This window comes from Rousettus aegyptiacus, unplaced genomic scaffold (assembly GCF_014176215.1).
Source record: "Rousettus aegyptiacus isolate mRouAeg1 unplaced genomic scaffold, mRouAeg1.p scaffold_m13_p_15, whole genome shotgun sequence".
NCBI classification, from domain to species: Eukaryota; Metazoa; Chordata; class Mammalia; order Chiroptera; family Pteropodidae; genus Rousettus; species Rousettus aegyptiacus.
In genome coordinates this window covers 46,880,203-46,895,940 of record NW_023416290.1, presented here as the reverse complement: position 1 = coordinate 46,895,940, position 15,738 = coordinate 46,880,203, and the positions used below count along the sequence as shown (strand labels likewise).

Sequence of the window (15,738 nt, the reverse complement as noted above, 5' to 3'; positions counted from 1 at the left end):
GAGGAAGGTGTGTATTTTACATACAATAGTGACTATAGGCCTGTATTTGCATGTGGAGTAAATATTCGAAATCCAATATTTTATATATATATATATATATATATATATATATATATATATTTTTTTTTTTTTTTTTTCTGGGAACATTTTTTGGGTCAGCGTTGGATATTATTTCCTACCAAAAATCAAATACTACTTTTTTTTTTCCTTTTTGGTCCTCCTCTCCTTGTCTCAATGCCCTCTTATTTCTTCTCCACAAAATAAAAACAGCCCTTCTTCTCCTCAGTAAGCCGACTTATAGATTCACATAGCAGTGAGATAAAAATGCCATACCGTATTTCCAATGAACTCATTTAATTAGATGAGGTGACTTAATTGGGTATTTTGGACGTGTTTTGGAAAGTCTAAAATATTCTCTTTTGAAATGCCCAGGTATGGCGGCTTTCAGGCTTTCTCAGTTTGGACCTGTTCAGGAGATGGTGTAAGGCCTATCATTTGAAGCCTGCCATTTGAGTTCTTCTCGGGGGTATAAAAACAGTCTAGTAATTTTTCAGATAGCAGAACAGCCCAGGGCGTTCCATGCTTATCACTAGCCTCATCAGCAAAGCCTTGATTAAGCATTTCTTTGTCCACACTGTGCAGGTGATGTAAAAGTTTGTTTATAACACCTGTAGAAGGACTCTCTGAAGTTTTTCTCCTCCCTCTAGTCTCTCACTTTGTATGATTTTAGAGTTCTGGGCACGCAGGCTTTGAGGGTCCTCCGTATGTCTTGTCAATCCGGGCCTGGGGAAATTCTGGAATTTAGACTCGGGGCAGTTTTAACCCTCAGATCATCCTATCTTGTATTATTATTTAGTTTTGGTCTCTGTAGGTTTACACACCTTTTGCGGTAAAGGTTCATTCTCTACATGCTGGAGTTCACCCCTCCTGCCCCCCTCCCCACCGCAGTGGTATCACGCTTTATAGGTCCTTAGTTAATTAGCCTGTCCTGTCTTTAATCTAGAAATTCTAGAACCAAAACAGATGGAGACGTATTCTGGAATTTTTCATCTCTTTTTTAGTTTCCTTTAGCATAGTCTTCTTCAAATATAGATCAAAGGGGCCAGACAGAAGAAAAAAAAATGTTGGGATCAAAGTATACATACAGCACCTCCTTTCATGGTGGAAAGATGAACCTGATGAGTTCTTTCTCTCAACCAGTTGCCTCCACATATCTTTTAATCACAGAATTATTTGGATGCTTCATACTTTTCATTCTATTTAGATGTAAATCTGTAAGTCTTGTCTCAAGACTTATGTATTTGTTTTTAATGTTTCCCAGGCATTAGCGCAGTGCTGAGCATGTAGTAGATGCTTAAGAAATACCTGTTAAATGAGTGTCATAGGTCATGGTGGCCTATAGTCTAGAAAGAAAGACTTTTGGAATTGAGGTATTAGAATTTTAAAATTTTGTTTGGAATAAACAGTCCAAAGGGCATGGTGAATAGAAAAATAAGAAAAAAGAAGTTTAGAAAAACCTCCCCACCTTGAGGAACAGCACAGTAGGAGTGAAATTAGAGATTTACCAAGATCAGATGACAATTTACAGCTTTGAGATAATTTGTGGCTTTGATTGTCATTTTAGCTATGAGTAGTTTCCCAGTCATAATTCTGTACCATCCCTAGAAGTCTGCTTTATGGCGCTTGAACCACACGTATCGTCCAAGATGGGCCTCAGGTCTTGGCCAGGTGCAGTTTCTCTTGCTTTGGACCTTGGCTTCTTTTTGGGGTGCCGACTGAGAGTGAAGTCATTAAAGTCGATCACAGTGGAACTCTTCAGGCATGTGTGTTCACTCCTTGGGCACTTCAGCTGCTCTTTCCAAGGAGGGGACCTGCTGTGCTGTTCGGACCAGAACCTCCATCCCCACTGGCCGCTGACAAGGGGGGCACCAGAATGCCATGCTCAGCCAGCCTCCTGTGGTCCATGGGTTTCTAGGACTCTAACCCCACAGCATACACAGAGGCAGGAAGGGTGGGCATACAGTTCTGTGGCCTCGTCCACCAGGGACATGGTTTCCCACAGGCTGATTTCAGTTCCCACAGATCATCCACTTGGCGCAGACCTTCAGTTGACACTTCCCTGTGGAGCAGCGCCTGGCATCTCCCACAAGCATGACAAGGATGGATTTTCCACATCTTTCTTCCTAGGTACTCTCTTGCGGTTATAAAGGGACCATGAGAGGCACTTCTTTGTCCGAAGGCGCTCCCTCCAGTCTGAGTCACCCCACCATACTCTCTGCTCCCTCCTTTTACTTACTACCTTTTCAGTAACCCACCCTTCCTCCTGTGAAGGCTTGTGCTCCCACGGGCACACACGTGTGCTCACATGGGCGCACACTCACACTCTTCCTGTCTCCAGACTCTTCCTTATCTTTTACCTGCCATTCAAGTCAAGCTGTTTAGCTCATCTCAGAAGCTCGATTTTACACTTAACTTTTAAGACAGAACCACCCAGGGGTTACAGCATAAACCACAATCTGGTGAATGTTCTGAAAGAAAAAAAAAACCTTTTTTTGAAAAAAAAAAAAAAAAAAGAAGTCCAGATTGCAGATTATAGAAGTAATCCTTGAGCCTCGTTCAAAGTTCAAATATTACAGAAAGTGAAAGTCACCTATAATACGTCTCCCATTTACTTCCTTTACCAGTTGAGTGTATGTTTCTTTTTTTCTAGGCACATAACATATTAATTATTCTTAAAATAGGACCATTTTGTATATATATCCCATTTTGTAATTTTTTTCAGTCGTATATCAATCATTGTTCCATGTCAGTGTGTTTGTGTGTATATACGTATATGTGCATGTATATATACATCTCCCATTTTAATAGATGTAAACTTGAAATAAGCATTTGATTAGACTATAACAGAGTATAAAATGTGGCATTTAATTCTGATTATAGTCTCTGTATGGTCACCCTGATCCTCGGTCTCAGAATGAGGAGTACCCTAATTTTTTTTAACCAAAATGAATTTTTTGGGGGTGGGGATTAGCATTTTAAAAGCTTTATTTTCTCAGTTGTCTATTTCTGTTTAAAAGGTGAAAAAAATGACTTTAATTGCTTTTTAATATGAAAATAAAATACAGTTTATTTTTTCCATTTAGCCTGAAGATCAAAATCCATTATCCAAAAAGACTATCCAGTAGTCGAAGGTAGGGTTTGACCCCTTAAGAGAGTGTGATTTGGAAAAGATTTGTCAGTATACTTTGCAGAAAGTTGATTGCCAGATACAATTGCAAACTGCTTCACATTTCTTCACATGGTGCTTTCAAAATGTCTGTTTATTTTCTCTCTTGGTACTAGTGAGTATAAATCATAACGGGCTAGATGATATCAAAGTCTAGGACCAGGCTACTGAGTGGGTTTTACTGTGATTTGATCAAAAGCAAACAAAGCAAAAGCGAAGGGAAAAAAAAAGTAAAAGAAGGATACCACATTTTTCTCATTGTGGGAATAAAATGCTACGTGCTGAATTTTTACTTTTTGATTTCAACTGACAGTTGAACAGATATGATTTATTTCTTTTGGGTATGAACAAAAATGACCAAATTTTGTTCTTTTCTCTGCCTCGCCCCAACACTTTTTTTTTTTTTCTTTTTAGCATGGGTATATTAATCAGATGGTAACCACTGTATGACATTTCCTTCTTTTAAGTGTTTGCAGGTTGAGTCTTAGCCATACCAGAAATCAGTTGGCAGTTTTCTGATGCAGCAGAAATGAACCTGGTTCATTCCATCTCAACAGCTGTACTCTAATGGGTCAGAACGCACTCACCGGATTTCATAAAGGAGGGCTGATCCAGGCTCTGGTTTAATCCAGATGCCAATAAAATACGTTGATTTTTTTTCCCCTCACCTCCAGGCTTTATATTTCCATGAACATTGGCCTTAATTTCCCCCAAACAAGTCTATGAATGACCTTGTTCGAATATCTCTTGTTGACTTCAGGCCCCAAGTAATAATCCTGGCAATGTTTCCTTTCTCAACTCAGCCTGAGAACAAAAGGGGTATTCCGCAGTTGTTGCCTGATACATTTACTTTCTACCTGCTGGCTTCAAACAGTATTAATTTTTATGTGCTCGTTGTGCACTGTGTTTAATTAAAAGCAGTTCTATTCACAGAGGTACTTGTACATTTTTTTCCCCCTGAAATGAATAAAACAAATAGACATCTGGTATTTGTTTTGTATAACACAATCCTCATAAAATGGAGAGTAATAAAACGTAATTATCTGTAAAGGCTTGTTTTATAAGCCTGAGAATGGGTTGTTTCTACCAGGTTTTTAAATTCTGTTGAATGTGATAAAGAATCTTTGTCCATTAATACATAACAGTGATAACAAAAGCTTTCCAATTACATGTGTGAATCCAACTTATCTTTTATTAAACAATTTTTTTCTTTTATAGTGTATATGATAAAAGCTTGTTATCATATTCCTTCTAGGTAAACACATTAGATTGAACAAAATATTTTCTATTCTATATTCTATTCAATATATTTATGATTTTCCCCCATAATTAAAGAAACAATTTCATAGTTGCTGAATTTTTAAAGTAACAGACTACTCGATGGATTCTAAAATCTTTTAGAAAAGTACACTTTAGACTTTCACATGGGGTTTTGGAGTGTTTATAGGCCTTATGGTCCTTCGTTCAAGAACCCTTCCAATACCTGGTAGTTATTTTGAAAACTATGTTCATATCCGAAGCTAAGGTTTTAGCTTTAGTATATGAATAGTTGATGAAAGAATTTAACTCAGTGGTTTTGTAGCATCGGATTTAATTTCAGGGTTAGACTCCTTCCTAGGAATGGAGGTATACTCTCATCTGTGGAAAAGACAGTTCAGAAGTGGGAAGTATAAAAATTATTAATTTCAGAGGTGGATTTGCTGTTAGATTGGATGGCAGAGCCTACATCCCTGGGGGCTCCTGTTCCCCAGACTGTTTTTATTGTTTCTGTCCAGCGGTAGGCATAAGCCTTGAAGTGGCGAATTCATCCTCTGAGGTTGTGTGTCCATTGCTGCAAGAATAAAAGAAGCAGTAACAAAATCATGCAGCGCAGTATTTCAGGATGACAGTTTTATGTGGTTGTGTGATGTTGCAGTCTTGTATGTGATATCGACCCCTTTCTTTGGAATCAAAGCACAGGAGTTAGCTGGAGAAGGGAGGCTTTAAGAATTACTGAGTCTAACCCCAAATTAAGCCCCTAAATAGTTATTCCTTTCTGTCTACTATTAAGCTAATTGCTTACAGGAAGTAAAAGTACATATATCTAATATTTACATCCAGTCTGAATAGCGATGTTTAATTTTAGATCTTTTTGCGTTGAAACGTTTATGTTATCATGAATGCGAGCTGAATTAAGTAGACACAGATACTTGGTTTCCCCCTTCATGTTGTCATCTACTGGAGAATGAATAGCTTAAAATAAGGGCATCGGTTCCTCATCCAAAGGGAGGCTAAATATTCCAATTCTAGATCTGCAGTCACTTTTGTGCTCATCTGAAATACCATTTTTGAACACACTTGGCAACTCAAAGTGCCCAATTAAAAAGCTCTGTAGAAGAGGAAGTCTGTGGATGTGCAATTAGTCCTTAGGATTCAGAGTGTTTCCTTGATGTCTGGAAGGCCACAGTGTGAAATCAGTGGACACAGTAGCTTTATGCCAAGTGCTTAGAACAGAAAGCATTTTCGGGATGGATTGTTTCTGTACTCTTGCCCCTAAAATGGTTTCCCTAAAGAGGCCCCCAACTCCATAAAGGTACTGGTGGTATGAAAAGAAAATTCGGTGGTGTGATTTCACAAAACTTTAGGCAGTTGATAACTATAACTAGCCATATAAATGATAGATGATACCTGAACCTCGTACAAGAGTGCTTCAGTTCTCAGACTCTCCATTTTGTTCGATCAACAGCCTTAGTCCTCCCACCTTTTATTTTGTTTTTTTTTTTTTAAAGAGGAGAGAGTCGGATGCCAGAGATTATGCCAGATATTGTGCTGTCTTTCCTTAGAAATGAAGCTTCACTGAGGAGAGGCAGATGAGCAGTTTATTCTGAGATTATTTATAGTGTTTATTACAGAGAGACCAAAAACACTAAGGACTTAGTAGCTTTCCTTATTTACAAGTCAGATTCATCTAAAGGATGGGATTCTTTTATTTTTCTTGGGCTTGAATTGTTTCTTTAAAATAGATTATAAGGGAAGATACACAGAAACACCAAATTTGTTGGCTGTGAAAATGGAGAATGGATGAAGCTTTCCTTTTTTAATGCTCTGAAACAAGAATCCATTTTATTTTAAGTAAAAACACTGCTTTTTGCCTAAATGAAGTAGTGCACACACACACACGGACAGATAAATACATGTGACTATGTGGCTCTTATTTTCCAATTATATAATAGATGCATTCCATTAAAGTTTGCTGTAAAGTGAATGTCTGTTGAGTGAATTATTTCACCCCCCCCCCAGTGACCGCCACTGTAGAAATGGTGTTGTCTTCCACTAGACTTTGAATGTAAAATATTCTCGTGTAAAAATACCAAGACAAAAGAACTAAAAAAAAAAAAAAAAAAAAAGGAAAGAAAGAAAGAAACAAAAAACGAACCTTTAAATACTTTTAAATAAGTCTGAAGGAAACACTAACTTTCTGATGAAGCTTCTAATGACACTCAAAATGTTGCCCATCGATTAAGCTATGGTATATGACTTCAGTGACAAAATGGCAGCACCCAGTGGTATCACGATGCCGAAGGTGTTGCTCTTCATCCTCACCCTTTGTCTCTTGTTCCCATGGGGGAGAGAAATGTGACCAAAGCTTTAACACATAGGTTATTTTAATAGCTTCAGCATCTTTGTGTCCATACTGCATAAACCTGGCATCCAAGTTCTGTTTTGTTAAATATATAAGTTGAATAGACTCTTCGCTTTCTACACATTTTCCCCTAACCCTACCTCTACTTGTAACAGTATCTCAGCAGAAGGATATATCTGTTTAACAATGTAAAAATCTATAACTCTGTTAGGAATAAAATATCATTTGAATTCCATTTAATTAACATCTATTGTGGTGCAGTATGGATTATATAAGGAAGGCACTGTGCTTTGGGCCCTGAGCCCAAATTCCTGACGTGTTAAGCACTTAACTGTCTACCAGGAAGGTACTGTGCTTAATGTGGTAAACATTAAACCAATCTCTATTTCTATATGAGGCAGTGAGGGCTTAGATTTGTTAAATGACTTGCTCAGAGTCACAGAAAGAATAAGACAGAGTTAGCATTTGACCCCAGATCAGTTTGGGCTCTGGAACCTGTACACTTACCTGACACCACCCCCTGGGTCTAACCTGTGTTGTGCTTGCAGAGTCCTCCAGGGGCTTTTCAAAACACCAGTGTGCATAGACTCAGCATCTGGAGGACCTCAGCTCTGGGCATCTGTGTCTTGAAGATTATACAAGTGACCCTGATGCTTGTCAGGCAAGCATGACAACAACTGAATTCTATAATATGCCCAGCTTTCTCACTTGGTTGCTGAATTGTTGAATGAATATCAGATCCCCTCAGTTTTGCAGTCTGTGGTCTGGTGAGGGAGAGGATGTGCACACAGCCAAGCCTGAGCAGGATGCATTATAACAAGTACTGGTGGTATCTTAATCTGCTCAGGCTACTATAACAAAATACCACGACTAGGAGGCTTATAAACAACAGGGATGCATTTCTCATAGTTCTGGATGCTGGAAGTCCAAGATCAGGGGGTTGAGTTTGGGTGCAGGCCCTCTTCTGGGTGCTAGACTGCCAACTTCTCCCTATGTCCTTACATAGTGGAAGGGGAGAAGGATGTTTCTGGAGCCCCTTGTAAGGGCAGTAATCCCATTTATGGGAGTTCTGCCCTCATGACCTAATTACCTCTCAAAGGTTCCATCTTGTAATTTCATCACCTTGGGCTTAGGTTCCAACTTGTGAATTTTGGGGAGACACTAACATTCAGACCACGGCAGGTAGTATAGACTTTGTGCTCCGTAGTAATTCTGATGTGGGGGCTTGCAGTGGATGAGAAGAGGTAGTAGCATCTAGAACACAGTCTCTTCAGCAAGTCCTAGTTAATCTAGCTCAGAAAAGTCCTTTGTATCTTGTGCTCTGTAAACCCTATAATTACCCAGTAGCCTTGGTCTGGGTTCTCATGCAGGTCCAAGTGGGGCATCTTGAACCCCCACCATTTAGGTTGTCTGGGAGAGCATGGGTGGTAAGACCAGTCATTTGCATATTTCTTCAATTTTCTTCCCAATCTAATGTGCATTCCTCAAGGTCCACCTTAACAGAAGTACTAGGTCAGGGAGAAGGCCTCAAGGTCCACCTTAACAGAAGTACTAGGTCAGGGAGAAGGCGTCGGTTAGGACTAAGCAGGCTGCTGGTGTGATGGTGTTCTCTTTCACCTCTTTCTAATTGAGAACAATTGAGTAAAAACTAATGCTTGGTTCCTGAGTTTAGAAAACCTCTGTCAAGCTGTTTACTCTATGTGCTGTGCAGTGAGGACACTGGAATGAGAATGGCTATTTAGGAGCCAGTTAAACGAGTCTAGGCTAGGAAGGGAGGTGTGGAGGTATCAACTAGGGCATAGGCAGGAAATTTGTGTGTTTGATGCTGGGATTTAGTTCTTGGGATCTTTATATTCAGATTATAGGATTAGGGCCAGGCAGGCTTTGACATCCAGAATTATTAAACACTTAGGTGATTGTTGAGTGATTGGCCACATTGTAAGAAGATATATTTATGACAGCTAATAGGAACAGTGGGGACTAGATGGAGAGTATTTAGTAGAACAGTTTTCCCCATAAATGTTCTTTGATTGTCCAGAGGACTGTTCAGCAGATTTATTCATTCATGCATTGAATGTGTATTTATTAAGTGCTTTTCGTGTATCAGGCTCATTCAAAAGTTTAAATTTCAAACTTGGTTGTTAGATTACTCAAGTTCAGAGTTTAGCTAAAAGCATTGTTTTATCCTGAGAAGGAATTTTATCAAATTATATGCTTCAAATAAGGATGGAAAGTCTGTCTCTCTATTCCCGAAGCCCTACCAGTTCTACTATTGATTGGCCTTGTCACTCAGCTCTTGGAAGTAGAAAAATTTCTCGAGCCGTAAGTACCACACTCCGTAGGGTATCTTGGTAACACGGATTGAGAAACTGATTGGAAGAGTTTCATCGTTAGTACGAGCCTCACTGCTCTGAGATTTCAGGTTTCTTTCCCTCACTGCAAACTTAATTCTCTGTTTTCAGTTTCAGAAGAACTTTAGAATGAGTGAGGGAAATTAAATGAAGTTGGAAAGACCAGCCAGCAAAGATGTGATTGGCGATGTAGGTATGGGAGAGTAATGAGAAAGTTATTTGAAGTTGGATTTTTAAAAATATGGTCAGCTCAGTATTAACTACAGTTAGCCTAAGATAGTGTTTTTGGTTGGATTATCTGTAAGTTTGAAACTTTTTTGTTGTAGAGAATATTGACACCCACATATCCTTAAGTTAGCCCATTCCTTTATTGCTAAAAAAAGAAAACTGTGGACATTTGATACAATTTTTTTTGTTTTAACATACTTGATCTCACTATGACTTTATAATGGTTTTATTTTTGGAAAGTTTTGTTCACATTGATATGATTGAGAAAAGGCAGACAGATCTTATTGGAAAACAAATTTAGAATTTTCCAAATAATAAAGTCAAAAGGTTTTTCGTTATAATCTTAAGATGCTCTGTGATGGTGTCTAGTTTTAGAAACACAAATTTTCCTTCCAGGTATGAAACAATACTCCTTAGGACAATGGTGAGATTTACCACTTGAGAATAGTCCTTTTTGCATTGTGTTATGGTGCATGATGTAAAAATTTAGAAATAAACACATCCCTAAACACAACAGGCCTCAGTTAAAACATCTATTTTTAATACATTTTGCTATTTTTGGCCTGGCATGGTATCTTAGGGTGAGAAAAGCCATCCACTTGTCTTGGTCTGAGGTCAGAAGTAGCCGTCAGCTCTCTATAATGGACTTGATGATGTTATGGTTTTAAAATAACTAAAAATTAACATTTCTTGTTTCACAGTTGTGGCTGCAAGCATGGTATCATTTTTATGCTATTAATCACACTCTTATAAGACCTCCCTTCCCCTCCCCTGGAAATTAAATGCCATAATTTAATACACTTAAATACCACATCGCTAAAATCCTGTGATTTTTCTGTTTTGTTCTCAGCTTTTGTGACTGTGTTAAGAGGAAGGCAAGTAGTATAGGGGTTGGGTTGAAAGAACAGAAAATGGAGCAGTTGTAAATCCCCCAGGGACAGGGTAAGAGGTTGTTAATACATTAGTAGTAGGGGGGCTTCTGCAGAAACTACGAAGGTACAATTAAAGTGGGCTATTAAAGGCACACCAGCACCAATTCATTAAATGATGGTGGCAGTACCTTGTTCCTCCTGGGATTCAGGGAGAAAAGCAGAACTGCGCAGACCAGGAGGACTGCCAGGGAAGAGAGGGCTACTCAGATGTCCACTCCCTGACTGCCTTCTTCAGAACTAATTCTCTGATGAAAGGCTTATGGAAAGAAAGGTCCCAGAATACCCACTCTAATCTACAGACATTGGGAATGAAAATGGGGGCATCCCAGGGGGTGACCTGGTATTGCATTCCGAAGCACCCCTAACTTTATAGCAGAAGCTGTTGTAGAAAATACCTGCTTGGAGATAAAACAAAGTGGAAAATTGCAGATTAGAATATTTTTATTGCAAATGGATACTGAATTCGCATTTGGCAATCTTGTGTGAAAAACAGCAAAAATGTTTCTTTTTTTAGGAAAACAGCATGTTTTAAAAATCCCCTGAAATCTGATTTACCTGCATGACTTAGTGAGAACGTCAGGGTTTGAGTTTAGCAGTTAAGTGTGTTCGATGGTGAACAGTGTAGTTTGTAGTATAGCGGAAATCCTGTCTTGGCATCTTTTCATGTCAGTTAACTATCTAAAGCTCCTGTGTTCTTCATCAATATAATGGGATTCCTAGTACCTGTCTCATTAAAATTGCTCTGTGAGATTAAATGAGATACAGAATGGAGAGCATTAAGGACAGTGCTTGGCATAAGATAAATGCCCCCCTAAATATTAACTAGTTTTATTATCAATTTAATTTTAGGACCAAAAACAAAACCAACCAAACAAACAAACAAAAAAAACCAGTGCTCTATCACTGAAGGATTAGACTGTGAGAAAGCAGAGACTCCGGGATGATGCATTAATTAGTGGAAGAGCCAGAGTTAGAATCAAAATTTTCTGACTTTCCCGTGGCCTCCCATTGTATGAGGTGGTTCTGCGTCTTGTAAAGAATGTGCCCTTAAGAATTTTCCGTCTCATATCCTGGCCATTACACAGCTCATAAGGATCATATGAGCTTTTCCGTGTGGCCTCAACACCTTTTCCACCCCCTATTATTGTATATGAAGTATGATTTTTATATATTTAAGAACGTAGTTTTTGGTTCTTCATTGCTCAGAATCTTTTGGTGGCAAAAATCCATGCAGTTTCGAAGGCATTATCATTGTCTGAGTTTTAAAAGAACTACCCTCAGAGAAAAATTCATACTTTTTGATTATGCCTGAGGACTGTAGAGCACCATTTAAACTATAAGTGATAAAAAATGGCAAGTATTTTATTAAAACCAATCTCCCTTCAAGAATAATGTTTCAGTCTCTATCAGACCTTCTTCAAGGGAATTTCTGTGTGTTTTGCTGATGGCTAGATCCAATTTATGGGGAGGTAAAAGAAAAGGCAATTATTTTCTTAATTCATCTGTTAGCTTCCAGACTTATATGGAATCTAAAAAATGATATTAGATGATAGTAGAAGTTGATTGCTTAAAAAATGTGTGACGTGTATTATACTTCAAGGGAACAGCTATTTGATCAGATTTCAGGATGGTACAAAATTCTCATTGGTAACAGGCAAGTGACATTTATCAGCCACACAACCCAGGAAGCACAGACGATTTGGACGAGTGGAGGTGTCCTCTGTCCAGTTTTCTGCATTGCTTTTGTGACTCTCTGACGTCTCTGTGGATTATTCACATTTCCAGTTCATATCATTGCATTTGCTGCTTCCACGGCGGGTGCAGCATCTACCGCTAGACTCACCTTCTCCTAAATTTTTACTCGCCGTCATCTCTTTCAAGATTCAGCTGTAGCGCTGACTCTGAGAAAATGCTTCTTGCCTTCCTCTGTCCATTCATACTGACCGGTTCAGAGGCCTCTCTCTTTGGGACTCCGTGGCACTCCGACCCCTCATGGTACAGTATTATAATTCTACTACAGTCATCTGTTTAGGTCTCTCTCTCGAATTACACTGTGAGCTCTTTGGGGACATGCACCACTTTTGTCTTTTCATTTAGTGCCAAGAAGGGTGCCTAGGGGCGGTCAGTAGTGAATGTTCATTGGATAAACAAGTGACTCACTTTCTGCCAAAACCTGGCTTCCCTGAGTTTATATGCCCCGGTAACCTTTTGTAAATGAAACCATTTTTATATAATTAGCCATTTCTATCCATCTGTTCTACTGAAGTAATTTTTTTTCCCACATAAATCTTGTTATGCCCACTCCCCACCCCTCTACACCCAATGTGGCTCATGCTTTTCTTTTTTTAATTTTCGGAGGGGTGTGAAGTACAAGATAGCATATAATGCAGGCTAAATCCTGGGCCATTCAGCTAGACTAGACTCTTTTAGCCTTCTAGAATGTTGAGAAAGTAATTAGTGGTGGGGAAAGTGTTAGAAGAAATGGGCCGAGATTCTTTGTATCCAAAAGAATGTTTCTCCTTGGTGATGTGGTAGACATTGTCACCCTTCTGAATAAATCCTTAAGCAAAGTACAAAAACACCAGCGGGTGAAACAATGACCAGCTGCTCTCCCTTTGGGACTGCAGTACCTTGTATGGGTAAGTTTTGAAATGGGTTTCCTGTTCAGGTTTTGGACCAGTCATAATGTTGAGTGGCAGGCTAACCTTTGAACTTTCTATGGTTTTGACATCAAAAGGAATTCTGTGCTTTACCAGAAAAGTTTTACTTAAGGAATTAATACTCTGAGGGCACAGAGGGAAGTTAGCATCAGACTTGTGGACATGGTGGGAAAATTAGTATCTTTGTTCAGTTTATTTGGACTGTAGTTGAATTTTTTTTTTTTTAAAGATTGAGAGGTCAAATTTTCCTAATCTTTCAGTGTGTTGGTTTTAATACCCATAAAATTATTTTTTTAAATGCAAAATTAGCTTTGATGAAAAATTTTTTTGGTGACTTCTTTATTCTCCTGATTCTCCAATACATCTAATGGTGTTAATTTTACTCATGAAAAATCTTGACTATGAGGGATATGTTTTTAGTAACGTTTTTACAGCATATGACAACTTTTATAGCAAAAACATGAACCAGTGTGTGTGCTTTTAGCATAGCTTCTCTTTTAATGAAATTGAAAATCTTAACTCTTGTTTTGGCAGCAAAATTTTACGCATAGTAGGTTCTTAATTGAGTCCAGTTTGAGTTTGTGTTTTCAAAGTCTGATTAATGTTTCAGTTCGTCCTTTGTGCAACGTTCTTTTTATTTTTTTTTCCTTTGCATATAGAAATGTGTCATGCTTGGTTTTCCTATTCTTAATTTTTAAAAGAAAACTAAATATATCCATTACTCAGTGTTTTCCTATTTGTAAATAAGAGTGATTTAAATCTTTGCAACATGGCATTATTTGATGTGTACTGCAAACAGAGGCCACCACTTATTACCTTTATTTCTTCACCCTTCATTTTTAGAAAGATGACTCACATATTTATTATGTACTTTGTCTTTCATAATGACTTTTGGGGCTGAGATTTTTTTTTCCTAAAATGGTCTTGATCTAGGAAAGGTTATTGTTAAAATTTAAAAAGTAAAAATCCAGGTAAATGTCTCTCATTCTTCAACAGATAAATAATAAGTTATAAGTAATACTAAAAAAGGGTTGGAAGGGTAACTTGTAGAGAGACAAGTGACTTAAAAGATATAACAGATTTTGTTTTATGAAACCGGCAAGACTAAATCATAGCGCCTTGTGAGGCACACTTAGGTAATTAAACTAGAAAGAAATGCAAAAATGTGATTACTGTTAAAAGTAGTTATTAATATATTACCGGTATTATAGAGAATGAACACTCAATTTATGACAGAATCAGTTTGGTATTTGTAAATGTTGTCTCTAATTTTTTAAGAAACCACAAATGAAATCAGATTATAGACTATGGCTACAGGTTTTAATTAAAACTAATGTGAAAGTTCTGAGTTGTTAATAAAAATATAAGGAATATTTTCTGCAGTGCAAACCTAGTAAGAATTCCAGATAGAAAGTTATCTCTCTCTGTTTTTTAAAATTGTGAGGTAAATTTATTATAGTTTTGTTTGCTATTTATTACTAGAGTCCGTGTTAATTCTGGCTTTATTGCTTTTCAGAATAATTAAGACCTAAGTCTTCTGGTGAATTCTGCTTGATTTTGTTATTTCTTTTGTCTTGTTCGTTCATTCCGCAAAAATTATTGAGCACACTCACCATGCCACGCCTTGTGCCAGGGGCTGCAGTGATTAAATACAATGAGATAACCCTGCTTTTAAGGACCTCCCAGGAGAGAATCTTGAGTAGTAGTAAAGCTTATTATTTTTGCTGCAAAAGTTTATGGAGATCCATCTACAGAGTCATCTTCTTTTGGTCGAACTGCGTATTTTGTCCTTGTTTGGTAGGAATTTGCCTAGGCTGGTCTCAGTTGCCTTCAACAGGGAGGGAAGCCTCTGAGCTAGACCCTGGGGGATTATGCACAGCTTGGTGGGTGGGTGTCTGGGATGGCTTGCTAGGGCCTGACCCCAGAAGCGCTCTGCTCACTGGTGACCTTTTCCAGAGATAGCAGAGCCCTTGGCCTTCCTAGCACACTTCCTTGAAAGGCAGTTTACTGCCTCCTAGGAATTCTGGACATGGCAGGAATTGTTTGTTTATATTATTTGTTAATACTTTTGGAAGAAAAAGAACTTGTTTATTTAACTGCAACACCTTGAGGTTTTCTCTCTTGTTTCCTTAATTGAAAATTCTGTCTGGAAACTGAATTTTATCCTCTTAACGTTCTCCCTGGTTTTAAAAGGGGGGGAAATTGGAACATTGTTTTCTAAACATTTTAGTAAAAAAAAAAAAAAAAAAACCCAAAATGAAATCTATATGAAGTCTTTTATTATTTTTGTTATCATTCTATTTTTATTTTGTTACTATTACTTGATTTTCTGCCTATGTGAAATCAAATGAAAATTACTGTATTATTTCTATTTGGTTATGTCATCAATTCTGTAATCTAAATACAAGATAAAAAATAATGTCAGTAAATAATTTTTCTAGAAGGACATCTCCATCTACTAAGAATTCCATCAAACATTCATTCAATAAACACTTGGTTATAAGAGTAGCTTACGTTTGTTGAGCACTTCCCTTGTGCCGGGCATTGGGGCTCCTGAAGAATCGGTAAGGCATGAGGGTAACACCGTGCTTCAGCTCCAAGAGCTCAGAGATGGAGGGTGCTCTGAGGAGAGGGGCTAAGGCACACACATTCACAGGAGGAATCATCACTGAGCAATAAAGGAAGCGCATACAAAGCCTTTGAGAGTAACACCGAGGGA

The 15,738-nt window shown here is 38.1% G+C and overlaps 1 protein-coding gene and 1 long non-coding RNA gene across 2 annotated transcripts in view; both read left to right on the top strand.

The window, feature by feature from the left end:
• Positions 1-15,738, top strand: part of EXT1 (exostosin glycosyltransferase 1) — a 254,859-nt gene that overhangs the window by 15,388 nt on the left and 223,733 nt on the right. The gene's annotated exons all lie outside the window — the stretch shown is intronic.
• LOC118612044 lies at positions 133-11,243 on the top strand. Its single transcript, XR_004954711.1, has 2 exons — positions 133-8,337; positions 8,381-11,243. It is a non-coding gene; the product is annotated as an uncharacterized LOC118612044 (long non-coding RNA).